Source organism: Trachemys scripta, chromosome 6, assembly GCF_013100865.1.
Source record: "Trachemys scripta elegans isolate TJP31775 chromosome 6, CAS_Tse_1.0, whole genome shotgun sequence".
NCBI lineage: Eukaryota > Metazoa > Chordata > Testudines > Emydidae > Trachemys > Trachemys scripta.
In genome coordinates, this window is record NC_048303.1 from 52101393 (window position 1) to 52111290 (window position 9898).

Sequence of the window (9898 nt, forward strand, 5' to 3'; positions counted from 1 at the left end):
GTCCAAGTTTAGAAAAGCAGGCACAAACCCATTCCTCAAAGACAAAAGGCAAACTGATGCCTCAGAGAGGTGTCAACAAAATCAAATGGACTATCACCTGATTAAGAGGCCATTCTTTGGCAGGAAGAAGAGTATGAGTGAGGAATTTACATCTTGGCAATGAAACAGCTGGCAATTCCCATGCAAACAGACTCTGTCTCCCGAACCTCAGCTGGAGATGATTTTTTAAAGAGCACTATAAGAAGTGAGATTAGAGGACACAAATCATCTCTCCTCCCTTTCTCTCTATCCATGACATCCACAATGTCTGAAGGACAAGGAAAGGAGCATTGGGGTGGGGGGCAGGTTCTGACTGAAAGGCATCCAGCCAATAAGACTCCAAAATCATGTGGGGTGTGAGACATTTTGTTTTGAATTCCCTTAGCTTGTTAAGTTAGGTATTAGTTTGAGTTTTACCTTTTATTTCTTCATAACCAATTCTGACTTTTATGCTCATTACTTGTAATCATTTAAAAATCTATCTTTCTGTAGTTAATAAACTTTCATAGAATATCATGGTTGGAAGGGACCTCAGGAGGTCATCTAGTCCAACCCCCTGCTCAAAGCAGGACTAACACCAACTATTTTTTTTTGCCCCAGATCCCTAAATGGCCCCCCTCAAGGATTGAACTCACAATCCTGGGTTTAGCAGGCCAATGCTCAAACCACTTGTTTTATTGTTTCATCTAAACCAGTGTGTGTTTGGATTGAAGTGTTTGCAGAACTCCATTTGAAATGATAAGGTTTGTGCATATTTTCTATTAATGAAATTACTGACTTTATATGAGCTTGTGTTGTGCAGGAAGGTACTGCACAGTACAAGACGCACATTATGGGAGAAAGTCTGGGACTGGGAATTTGCTGGTGTCGCTCTGCAGGCTGGCTGGCTGAAGCATTCCTGCAGCATAGCTGGGGATAATTTACATGCTGGAGGCTGTGTGTGAGCAGGCCAGGAGTAGTTGTTTTCACAACGAAGCAGTCTAAAAGGCACCCTAGGCTGGAGAACTGAGGGGACACAGTGGTCCAGCAGTCCAGATTGTACCCTGGGGAATGTCACACAGGTCCTCTGACAGAAATTGTGTGCATAATTTGAGGATGCAGTTACTGCACATGCAAGTCAGGTATTTCTGTACACAGGTGGATGTTTGACATTTAACATGCAAACATTCCATTGGGGTATGCATCACATTCTAGTGTGCAACGCAGACCAGTCAGGGGTTGTGTCATCACCTGCCCTGTAAAACTAGGTGCCTTACAATGCCATAGCTCCTCACCTGGGCTGCTCACAACCAGCCTACCAGCATGCAAGTCATACCCTGACCATCTGTGGACAGTTGAAGCTCTGGTCAAGCAGTTCTGACCCCAGCAGCTTGCCAGCAACACACCAGTGACACTCTGGCTTCCATCAGCCTTGGTGACCCTAACACACTCCCAGTCCCGGATTTTCCCAAAAACATGTGTTCTGGACTGTTCAGCCCTCTCTTGGACAATTCAGATATTAAGGTTCGATGCCTCTGTAAAGAGTCACTATTCAACAGTTTGATAATTTAACTGGAGTTGTCAGACCATTCAGTTTAAACACAGCACTGGATTGGTTTAGATTAAAAATAAAACAAAACAAAAGAAGGTAGGATTTTAAGTGAATTAAAGTATAAGAGATAAGTTGGAAATGGTTACAAACAAATAAAAGGGAAAAACACATCTAAGAGTCTAAAACTTAATCTAGCAAGTTTTGGTTTACGGCTTTGTTGAAGATGGCCTTTCTCACCCACAGAGTCTGATCATCTTTAGGAAATGCTGCAAAACCTTCCTCTTTGAAAAGGCCTTTCCACCATTACACTGTCACCCCCTTCTACCCAATAAGCCTCTACCAACAACAAAACTCAAACCACCAAAAAAGAAAATCAACCTTCTGCTGGTGGCCTCTGACTGAGATGATGAAAATGAACATGCATAAGTCCACACTGGTTTGGATTGTTATCGAGCAGAACCCGTCATCAGCATGGACGTATGTCCCCTGGAATGGTGATTGAAGTATGAAGTGACATATGACTCTTTATGGCATTTGGCATGTAAATATCTTGTGACGCCGGCTACAACAGTGCCATGTGAACCTCTGGTCTCACTTTCAGGTGATATTGTAAACAAGAAGTGGGCAGTATTATCTCCTGCAAATGTAAACAATTTGTTTACAAATGTTTACAAAGCAAATGTAATCGCAAATGAGCGATTGGCTGAACAAGAAGTAGGACTGAGTGGACTTGTAGGCGCTAAAGTTTTCCATTGTTTTGTTTTTGAGTGCAGGTTTTTTTTACATAATTCTACATTTGTAAATTCAACCTTCACAATAAAGAGATTGCACTATGGTACTTGCAATAGGGGAATTGAAAAATACTATTTCTTTTGTTTTTTTACAGTGCAAATATTTGTAATAAAAATAAATATAAACTGAGCACTGTACACTTCATATTCTGCGTTATAATTGAAATCAATATATTTGAAAATGTAGAAAACATCCAAAATATTTAAATAAATGGTATTCTATTATTGTTTAACGGTGCAATTAATCGTGCAATTATTCACGATTAATTTTTTTAGTTGCTCGACAGTCCTATTTAAAATATATTATTTTAAAGTTCAAAAATGTACTTGGTTACAATATTTGAACTTTAATCTTTATTTTTATTGTATCCTTTAATTACATTCTTTTTTTCCATTTCCTTCTCAGCTCCTCAGTATTTCATATAGGTTGCCATTCATCCCTTGAGGCATTCACTTGAATTCCACATAATAAAATCTAACCCCTCTCACATTGTGTCCAAATTGTCCAAAATAAGCAACAGTTCTTTCACAAACAAGCACCACTGTTAATGATAATTGGTTTAATATGATTTGCCCAGGCACCAAAATACAAATACTTTTCAGACTGCAAATCATCATAAAACAGAAACATTTTGACAGAGCAGTGTAAATGTCTGGAATGAAACCCTAAGTGCTGTGAAAGATGCCAGGTTGCATGGTTCATTATAAACTCAAAATTCAGACCATATTCTCTAAGATTCACAAACATGGGCCCACTTCCTAGTGAACCTGGAACAAAATATAGTTTTCCAGAGAAACTGATGACTTTGCTTTTTTGTATGGTTTTTGCTATTAAACTAGGTGAAATGTGGAAAGTTTGGTTGAATTTTAATAGCTTTAATTTATGGGTGGGAATGCATGTGCAGCATTTTGCTCAGCTTTAATCTTAACACAACTACTATAAATGTAATCAAGTGGAACCTCCTAATCAGGATGCCGTGGCAGATGGCTTTTTATCTCCATTAAGAGGAATATTTGATCAACTAAAACACTGCTTGAATAATACCAATATTGTTGTTCAGGAAGATACGGTGGGCATCATGAATCATGATACCAGTTCCTCAGCTGGTGTAAGTTGGAATAGCTGCACTGAAGCCAGTAGAATTGCCTAGATTTACACCAGAGGAGTAGCTAAGCCATGAATTTGGGGAGAAGAATTCTCCGCACTGGAATTTGCTACCAAATACAGCAAGGGTAGTTGTGAAACACCCGTCATAACAGACTTCGGTGTGAGCTGTATGCAGTGTAGTTGTAGCAGTCCCAGGATATTAGAAGGAAAATGTGGGTAAGGTAATATCTTTTATTGGACCAACTTCTGTTAGTGAGAGAGAAAAGCTTGAAGAGCTCAATGTGGCTCAAAATCTTGTCTCTCCCACCAACAGAAATTGGTTCAATAAAAGATATTACCTCACCTGCCTTATTTCTCTATGGTGTGAAATGGCATGGAAGGAACAACTAAAATCCAGGAATGGATTTCATACTATTTCTGCAAGTATCAAAACCAGGGAAGGAATGAGAGCAAATAGAGAGAACCATCATGGCATTGAAACACAAAAAGGTCCTACATGCCAAAGAAGGTGTTCCCAATAAGAGGAATTGTCACTACTGAGAAGTGATCATTGATAGTAAGTACTGAATTTAAATCTATCTATCTAATCTGTCTAGGTATTTTAAATGTACCAATCACTGTAGTATCTGCAAACAACCTAGTTAGGCAGATTTTCTTGTGAAGAGACCAATCTTGGGAGGTCCAAAGCATCAGTAAGTGCTTTCAATTCCCATTGATTTACATGGTGCTCAGCACCTTGGAAACAAGGAACAGCTTTTCTTAGAATTAGGTCTTAATTACATCACAATCACATTCAGTTACACGATGTATGATAGTGATCTGTTGTGTCTGTGTTTCATCCATTCAAGATTAAATCAGTTACTCAATGGAAACAGAAAATATTTAATTTTGATGTCTGATACCTAAAATACACTTTTTTATAATAATAAAAAATACTCTATCCTCAGGCCAATTTCCCTCGAGATGTTTAGCAGATGTGCAGTTATTTCCATCGATGGTGTATTGCTCTGAGTCAAAGGTGTTGTGGCATCATTAGCTTTAAAGCTGGGCCAGGGTCACAAAGCTTGGCTTTGGATCAGATCTGAATTCTGAGCATCTCCAATTTCCATAGTATTTGGAATCAGGGGTGTGGATGAAGTGTATTAGAGCTGGGGACAAAGGATCAGGCAAATACAGAGCCTGATCATCTTTAGGAAATGCTGCAAAACCTTCCTCTTTGAAAAGGCCTTTCCACCATTAGACTGTCACCCCCTTTTACCCAATAAGCCCCTACCAAAAACAAAAAAGGAAGGTAACAGAATCCAAAAAGGTTAAAACCCAAAACCCTACCGCCAGTAGAGTTTTTACCCGAAAGAGAGAGAAGTGCCAGAGACTCTAGCAAGTGCACTAGGGACTTTGCTATTGCTATCAATTTTACATGGAAGGTACTAAGATACTATGGTGATAGATAGCAGTATAAAACCCTAATTTAGATAGATGGATGAGATAATTCAACCCATTATACAGACAGAAGACAATTTCAAATTTTGATGCAGGTTAAAATTTGTAAACCCACACCTGTGCCCAAAGTTTGGAGTTCTTCAGATCCAGGTTTTGCTTCAGTCCAATCTCTCATTAATATGGTTCATTGCTACATCCAGTGTTCATTAACAATTCCAGTTTCAACAATACTGATGCTGATCACATTATAATACATGCACACATACGTCCATTCACACCTTTAGAATCAAACTGTATATGAGTATGGGCCAGTTCTCTCAGGCCAGTAATTAGAAACCATAGTTTGATGTCATGGATCAGCCTCTGTTGAATATTTATTGTTTTAAAATAAATATTTTATTTTAAGTAGGAGCTCAGCTACTGAGGCGTTGTGCTATCATTTTTCTAGAGGTCTTTGAAGTTCACACTGAAAGCATTAATTTCATCATGAACCCAGCTTTTAAACTTTGTTGTTATTAGTATTTTAGTTCTTGTTTTGCTCTTAAGGAGCATTGAGAAAATGTTTATTTACCTTAATAAGCAGACACATTCATTACATGGAAAAACACTCCAGAGCAACACAAGAATACATGTCAGTTGGTCAGTCTTATTCACATGAGGAAGACTCCATTACTTGCTGTGAGCAAGAGAAAGGTTACCTGATCCAACTGGAGAGCATTAGCTTCTTTCTTCTGCTATGAAAAAATTGCTTTGCCACTTGGGTCAGCATCACAATGTAAATCTTAATGAAAGATTCTGAGATGTCTGAGTAAATCAAACTATTTGGCCACATTGATGTTCTCTTAATCTATCTCCCCACCTCCTCTTCTACTCTGTTTTTATTTCTGAATTAAGGTTTAAGGGGAGCACGGCTTTATGTACAGAGCAGTAGCCACTCCAGCCATCTCAGTCTTTCCCACTCTTGCAACTTTGAAAGTGCTGACCTCTTGCTTATTATAATCTTTATCAGTTCTTTTCTTTACTAGAAGTGAAGCAAATCTTTCATGTTTTGAAAATAATTCCTATCACTAGTCTTCCAGGGACAAGTCCCTAAGTCCTTACTCAATCCTTAGTGAGTCAAAAATGCTCATCGAAGTCATGTGGCGATTTGCCAGATTAGGGACTGCAGGAATAGTTATCATAATAATTTTCAAAATGGAGTAGGATAGCTGTATTCTTACACTACAGGGAAAGACTCAGTTTTTATATACTTATTGATTACTCTGTGTATTGTATTTTACTGAAATGTTGGAGAACCTCATTATTTCATTTCAAACTCTTGGGTCACATCCTCTTCTGGTGTGACTTCTATGGAGCTACACTGTCTTCCACCAGCTAAGGATTTAGCCCTAAATGTATCAGGAGGGTAGAAAATATTTCTGCTGATATACTGAAGCATTCTGTTGGAAAAAGGGGGTATCCTAAAGTTCTGCTTTGGTGATTCCTGCAGACAAATGAGGCCTAACATCAGACGAGAAAACTCCCCAAAGAACATAGGTGACTGAAAAGGAGTCTTGAAAACAGGTGCTTGAGTTTTTCATACTAGACAAACTGTGGACAAACATATTGTTGTATATGGCTTTATATGGTTTATGACGGCTTGTACAGGTTATAGTTTTAGGTGAAATACATAGGTATGTTTCAGCCGACTAAACTCTTACTTCATACAAATCTATATTTGCCTCCAGAAGATGCTTTATTCTTAAGGGCTAGTCTGTTCAAGATCCAAATACAAGTGCAAATATTACTCTGTTTATACCCAAGTCCTCTTAGGGACTGCCTCTCTGGACCACAGCAGCTTCCTCTCCCATAAGCCCTTGGACTCCCTCCATTGTCCATTTGATAACTTTCTGGGGAATTGCCCAATATCCTGCAGCAGGGAGAGCAAATAAGAGTCTTGCTTATGTTGCTAATACTACCTCATTGGCTCTGGAGATAAGACATACCTCATGAATCCTTTTATCATCCCAACAAAGGCCCAGTATTTTCCTATCTACATCATCACTTTAGATATGTAGCCGTAGTGATGGATCATGAGTTATCTTTCAGTCCAAGAACCAGTGAGGTCATTCCAGAAGCTATACTGTTTCCTGCTCCAGGTGCTGCGGAATGGCAGTGTGGATGAACTCCCCATGTTCCTGAAGACTTTCCTTAAGATTTAAGGGAGTATACATGGCCTTGACAAGCCGCTCGCTGAAGAAAGTAACAAAACCCCCCAAGGGTCCAGGAGGAGGCCACCTAGCAGAATAGACTGCATGGGAAGGGAGTGAAGGTTTAAGAACCCCATTCCCAGGAGACATGAAATATACAGGGGTGTCCCAGAGTCAAAGGAGAAGGTGTCAGGGATTTGCAACCTAAATATTCTCAGCTCATTTTTCTGATTAGTGTTCAGATCCACAAAATGGGCCAAAACTTGTGCCATTCAAGAAATATAAGGCTAAACTTTTAAAATATGACCTGCCTTTTTGTACTGTGATGGGATTCACTCATCAGAGCAGCACCTCCTGCTGGCCATCTCAGGCATTAGCTCTCTCAGCCAGTACACCCTCTCCTGGTGGTGCCTCTCCCATTGGCATCTCTACCTGCAGACCCACCTCAGTCTGAGTCCTGCAGCATCCTCTTTATGATTCAGCCTTCTAGCTGTGCCACCATCTGTGTTTTCCTCCTTCCCAGGGGAACTATCTCCCCATTCTACAGTCCAGCCACTTCCCCAGTTGCAAGTGCATGGTGGAGGGGGGAACCTGGGCCCATCTACTACTCTGGGTCTCAGTCCAGTGACCCTGTAGATAGCGGCCCCTTACTGCCTCTCCTTAACTTCTCCACCAGTGCTGTTTAAGTTCCCTGGGTCACTTCCCCACACCTGCAACCCCAGCACCTTCTTCATCCTCCTCTTAGGGCCTCCAGCCAGCAAGTCCCAGCAGCCAGCCATGAACTCCCTCTTTCACCCCCAGTCAGCAACTTCTGTGTCCAAAGTGCTACCTTCCTGCAGCCCATTAGGAACACTGTCTTCTCTCCTTGGGCTCCCTGCAGCAACTAACCCTGTTCTGCCCTGCAACTCCCTTTTAAGTGAGCCTGCTGGGCTCAATTGGTTGTTCTGTGCAGCCTCTCTCTAAACGGCTGCCCCCTGCACAGCTTCCCCAGGCTGCTTTTAACCCCCTCCCTTGCCAATGTGGGGTGAACCTCACAATTTGGAAGTGCAATTTTGTCCCCTCAATTATTTGTAGGAATGGTAATGCCATGTGGGATGCCTAAGTATTAAATTGCATCTGTACATCAGGCATCTGGATATAACCATAACACAAGGTGCAAAACTGGGGCTGTATTTATTTGTGGCCACAAAATTTTCATTGCAAAAGGGAAGGGCTACTTAAGACCTGATTCAAAATAAGAAGATCCTTCCTATTACTTTTGCACATGTCTATCAGTCATTTTGTAACCACATATAAAGAAATCCAGGTTACTCACATTAGGCAATCCATTTTCATTTCCTTCCTGGGACCTTTTTCTCTCCTTGTTATTTCTCTTATGATTTCACTTAGTTTAGTTATTTTAGTTAATTTTTAAAAAAATGTTTAAATGTTTTTAATATACTAACATGATTTTATATTCAGTAAATGCAAAATGTCTTTATGTTTTTAGCTGTGTTTAATTAAAATAAAAATATGTATGAAGAAAACAGACTCTAAATATGCCATAGCTCAGGGTCTAACTGATTGCCATATTTGGGATAGAGAAGGAATTTTCCCCCAGTCAGTTTGGCAGAGATCCTAGGGGTTTTTCACCTTCCTCTGCAGTGTGGTGCATGGGTTACTTGCTGGTTTGAACTAGAGTAAATGGCAGATTCTCTGTAACTTGAAGTTTTAAATAAAGATTTGAGGACTTCAGTAACTCAGAGTTTGTGGGCCCATTACAAGGAGGAGTGGCTGAGCTTCTGTGGCCTGTGATATGCAGGAGGTCAAACTAGATGATCATGATGGTATCTTCTGGTCATAAAGTCTATAAGTCTAAACGTTAATATTGTTGTTGTAAAAAGAACAGGAGTACTTGTGGCACCTTAGAGACTAGCAAATTTATTAGAGCATAAGCTTTCGTGGACTACAGCCCACTTCTTCGGATGCATATGCATATGCATCCGAAGAAGTGGGCTGTAGTCCACGAAAGCTTATGCTCTAATAAATTTGCTAGTCTCTAAGGTGCCACAAGTACTCCTGTTCTTTTTACAACAACAATATTAACGTTTAGACTTATAGACTTTATGACCAGAAGATACCATCATGATCATCTAGTTTGACCTCCTGCATATCACAGGCCACAGAAGCTCAGCCACTCCTCCTTGTAATGGGCCCACAAACTCTGAGTTACTGAAGTCCTCAAATCTTTATTTAAAACTTCAAGTTACAGAGAATCTGCCATTTACTCTAGTTCAAACCAGCAAGTAACCCATGCACCACACTGCAGAGGAAGGTGAAAAACCCCTAGGATCTCTGCCAAACTGACTGGGGGAAAATTCCTTCTCTATCCCAAATATGGCAATCAGTTAGACCCTGAGCTATGGCATATTTAGAGTCTGTTTTCTTCATACATATTTTTATTTTAATTAAACACAGCTAAAAACATAAAGACATTTTGCATTTACTGAATATAAAATCATGTTAGTATATTAAAAACATTTAAACATTTTTTTAAAAATTAACTAAAATAACTAAACTAAGTGAAATCATAAGAGAAATAACAAGGAGAGAAAAAGGTCCCAGGAAGGAAATGAAAATGGATTGCCTAATGTGAGTAACCTGGATTTCTTTATATGTGGTTACAAAATGACTGATAGACATGTGCAAAAGTAATAGGAAGGATCTTCTTATTTTGAATCAGGTCTTAAGTAGCCCTTCCCTTTTGCAATGAAAATTTTGTGGCCACAAATAAATACAGCCCCAGTTTTGCACCTTGTGT